Below are 4,817 nucleotides of genomic sequence, written 5' to 3'. Positions count from 1 at the left end.
CTGTGCCATGCCTGCCTGGATACTGCCATGCTCCCACCTTGATGATAATGGACTGAACCTCTGAACCTGTAAGCCAGCCCCAATTAAATGTTGTTTTTTATAAGACTTGCCTTGGTCATAGTGTCTGTTCACAGCAGTAAAACCCTAACTAAGACAACACAGCAGGACAGATACACGTTTGAACTCACAGACACTGTGGCAACACGCACAGGGTCTGCGTGGTCTGTGGCAGGTGGGCTTCCGGCACCGGCAGAGGAAGTGAACACATGCTCCTGCCCAACCCTTACTCAGAAATGATATCCAGTTGATAACCACTATCAAAATGAAAAATTAGTTCTCTCCAACAGAGTCTCACCAGGGATACAAACCACTCTAAAGAGCAGGTCCCATTTCCAGCAGTCAGTAGCCAACACAAAATGAACTCGCTGTCATCTTTGGAGGTTTTTAACTTTATAGGTCTTTTGTGTGTATATTATGGCTTCCGGTTCTGCATTTTCATAGGAGTCCTGTGTGTGAACACGTGAGTGTCTCTGCATCTATATGAGTTTCTTGTGCTTTTTCTTTGATTCCTTTTCTTCTGTCTGTCCCATCCTACTTTATTTTTTCAATCTTATTTGATTTTATTATTATTTTTTTTTAGATGTAGATTTGTTCTCTAAGGAGAGACAGAGTGTGGATTTGAGCAGAGGTGGAAAGGACCTGGGGAGAGTTGGAGGAGTGGAAAATGTAATCAATAGTATATTGTATGAGAAGAACAAAAGACTTTTTCCAATAAAAGAAAAATTAAAAGTTAAAACAAACAAATGAACAAATGCCTCCCAGGTGTCTGACACAATGATTGGGAGAGAGGTGGTATAAGGAGCTGAGACAGAAAGAAAAGGAGAGCAGATGCACAGACAGAGAATGTTGACTTTCATTTGGAATATACTCAGTTTAGGGTGCTTAATTTGAGAAGTCTCTTTTACCTAGAAGGGTCCTGACCTTGGGACAGATTTACATAACACTGGGAAATAGATATGTGTGAAGAAGACCACGCTCAGCTCTGAGAAACGAAGGAAGACTCATGACAGAATCCAGACAGTTGACAACATTGAAGGGCTGAGTTGGTCCCATGTGCTAGCATCCTATGACCTGGCAGGTAGAGAGTAAATGAAGGAAGGCTCTCTGCTCAGGAAGCAGCAGGTAAGATCTGTGGTGATTATCCCTGAGTAAAGAAACTCAGCTAACAGAGGCTAGAGATGTACACAGTGCAGTGAGGTCCCCTAGCTGTCACCTTCAGGCAGATTAGTAATGACAAAAGTAGATGTGAGTAGATGAGTTCATATCTCAGAACAGGAAGTTAGAGGTCCCATAACCCCTTCCAACTGAATGCCTCCAATGACCTAAGGCCCTCCCACTATGCCTCACTTCCTTTTTATGGTTTGGGTTTTTTTTTGAGAATTTCATACATGAATCTCTATTTACACCATCTCCATCTCTTCTTTCCCCCTGTCAAGTCCTCCCACATTTTCTCCCATTCCCTATCAAATTCATGGTCTTATTAATTACTATTGTTAAATACATATCCATACACATATGTGTATATATTAAATACATATGTATTTCTATAAATATATAAATATTTTAAATATATCATTACAATATACAAAATGTTCATTATTATATAATATGTATAACATCTTATACATAATAGATAAATATTAATTAATATATAATTGGCATATAAAAATATATAAAATACATGTGTATTTATATAAATATATGTTTGGATGTATATATGTGTATGTATATATATATATATATATACATATATATATTTGTATATAAATTTATAAAGACCTGCTGAGTCCATTTAGTATTGCTTGTATGTATATGTATTTAGGACTGACTACTTATGGTCAGAAAATCTATTTCAGGCTCATCCCTGGAAAACTCTCTCTCTCTCTCTCTCTCTCTCTCTCTCTCTCTCTCTCTCTCTCTCTTTCTCTCTCTCTNTCTCTCGCTGGCTCTCTCTCTTTCTCTCTCTGTCTCTCTCTGGCTCTCTGGCTCTCTCTGTATGTCTCTGTCTCTCTGTCTCTCTCTTTCTCTCTCTCTGCAGTTATTATTAATTGCCTGTTTATATTCTTTCATTACAGGTCCTTCCACGTGTTTGGTATATCAAGACATCCTTTCACCTGTGTGCCCCTGCAAAATATCATTTGACATAAACTAACTTCCCAAAGAAACTAAAAGTTTCCACTTCGGGCATTCAACAAAATCTTGGGTGATTTGACAGCAAACCTGGATTCATGAAGACCATTAACTTAGAAGGGAAAAGCTGAAAATACAGTAGCATAGATTTCTCTGTGTGTCAGCAACTGTTTCAAATCTTCAAAATCATAGTAATGTGCTTAACCCTTCTGGGAAAGTCTAAAATGGGATTTCTTACTCCAATATTCTCTTGAGTAGTGTAATTTTTAAATAATCTAATTCCATGGGCAACAACTTCGGCTATTCATTTACAGCTTGCAAAAGGCGTCACTTCTCCATTCTGTTGAAGTAACTGACAGCTGGGGCAGGCATCATGTGGTTCCAGTTCATTATTATTTTATTGGGATTAAAATAATTAACTTATATACCTCATTTCCTCATCACACAAGTAAAACAAAATAAACAGAACAAAACAGATCCCTTACGGAAAAAAAAAAAAGAAACAGACTGGATTTCCAAGTCTAGCAACGGTAGATATCTCTGAAATACTAGTCTATTCTGCTTTCACTGGATTTCTGTTACAAAAATTAGAGTCTTGAATCTCAAATGTACCTTACAGACAGCTATTAAAATAAGCCAGGAATGCAGGAAAGGAGAGTTTTCTCATAGAACAGTTTTTGTTCGTGCTCATATCTCAGACAGCTTTAACTAAAATGCAACAATCTAAAAATACATACATGTTATTCTGGTGCAGTGAAATGGCCATAATTTTTATTTACTTTTAGTTTCTTCCTGAAGGCAAAAATCTAAAAGGAAACACCTGCAGACTCTGACTTGTAGTCTTTGACTTCTCTGGAAATACGATCCACACACTGGAGTTCGGACAGTTTGGTTTCAGCTTGGGTGAAGGCCTAATTGTGAAGGGCTTTTTAAATGGCCACCTGTTCTTCTCCCCTAGCGGCAACAGCTCAGCCTTCCTCCACAGCCAGCACCAGCACAGCACGTCCCTTTACTGAGCTTGCACTGGCATCTCTGCTGAGATTGCTCTTCTGGCCACTGTATAGGGGACACTACTGTTTTCCTGTGATGGCCCATGCCAGTACTCTGATCACCTACCCAGCTGTCATTGGCAAAGATGCAGAGTGCATGTTATAGTCAGATCCTTGGGTCTCAGAGACAATTTTAGGGTGGAAGCCTCCTGGGTTCTATGTCCTGCTTCATGAGGTAAGGGTATCAACATATGTCTACACTCATATTTTATAAATTTGTTTGTATATATAAACTTTGTACTATAATAAATAGTTTGTTTCCACTTGCATACGTCACAAATAGGAACAGAAGATAGCCCCTCCTTTGGTTCAACAATGCTAGGCATCAATTTAGCGCCACACAATCTGTATTGTGCCAACAGGCAGTTCAGAAACAGTCTGGGAGAACTTGGTCCTATGGCTGGTGGTCTAGAGAGAAAAATAGAGGGTGCCAAAGAATGCATTTGGAATTGTGAACTCTGGTGGTCTCCATAAAGGTCAAAAGCAGGATTCAGGAGTGCACACAGCACTGTCAGCAGAGGTAAGTCTCCTTCAGACCGTTCCAGTACTGCTGAAGTTTAATAGCTGAGAAGTCAGCTCGGCAGCAAGCAGAGAGGAGAGAGCATCCCAAGGAAAAAGAGAGGTGCACTCGGGGATTCTAGGTGAGCGAGACTCAGGTCATCAGCAAGGGCTTGGCACAGATTGATGGTAACACTCAACATTTTTGATGGCTTACCCAGGTTGTCATGGGAAAGGCAGATTAGAGGGAGCAAAAAAGAAAGGCTTGTGGGCTCTTTTAAACAGGAGCTGCATCCTTCCACACTGGTGATGATGAAGACTTTGACAAAGTAGACAGTGGACAGGATCAAGTGAGCCAAGAATGACGGCTAGATTTGTAGCTTACATATATGAAGATGGGCATCATTTTCTGTTGGAGCAGGCACCAAGAAACCGTAAGTTAGGTTTAGCCATGTTGTCTCGGGGCAGTTTGGGAGAACCTCAGAGGAAGATGTCAAGTAAGCCAGACAAGGGTCTTTCAACTCATTTGAATCATGGACAAACAGGTCATAATTGCAGCACTCGGAAGCATAAGATGAAAAGAGAAAGAATTTTTAGAAATAAGCCTTAGGGGACTCTGGTTTGTGGGTTCCAGTGAAGAAAAGGAGCCAACAAAGGAGTCTGGAAAGTGGAGGAGGAAGAGACTGAGGGCTGCCCAGTCTCAGAAGACAAAGGGGAAGCTTATTGCAAAGATTGGCTGCTGCATAGTCATATAGGTGAAGGCAGAACAATGCTGGACCCCGGATCACAGGATCTGTCACCTGAACAGGAGCCTTGGCAGTCAGGAAGGAGTGAAAACTGGGTTGGAGGGGGCAAGGACAGTGTGGAAACTAACCTGCTCAACAAAAGTTGACATTTCTCATGAGACGTTCATGTGTCTGTACACTACCCAAGAAGATGTGACGGCTGTTATGAAAGTATAGCAAAGTAAAAACAAAATTCTAGGCCTTTAGGTCGAGGCTTGGGAATGTGACCTTTGTGACTCATTGCTCCAAGGTATGCTAATCATACCTTGATAGCGACATTCCTTCCTCCACCCAC

At 40.7% G+C, this 4,817-nt stretch overlaps 1 long non-coding RNA gene across 1 annotated transcript in view; it reads left to right on the top strand.

Moving 5' to 3' along the window:
- The window catches only part of LOC110310125, an 11,512-nt gene that overhangs the window by 4,470 nt on the left and 2,225 nt on the right, over positions 1–4,817 (top strand). The window contains exon 2 of the long non-coding RNA XR_002379804.1: positions 2,136–3,414. This is a non-coding gene — a long non-coding RNA (uncharacterized LOC110310125). The remainder of the gene's footprint in view (positions 1–2,135; positions 3,415–4,817) is intronic.

The sequence above is a fragment of the Mus caroli genome, chromosome 15 (genome assembly GCF_900094665.2).
Source record: "Mus caroli chromosome 15, CAROLI_EIJ_v1.1, whole genome shotgun sequence".
NCBI lineage: Eukaryota > Metazoa > Chordata > Mammalia > Rodentia > Muridae > Mus > Mus caroli.
This window is presented reverse-complemented; position numbering and strand designations above follow the sequence as displayed.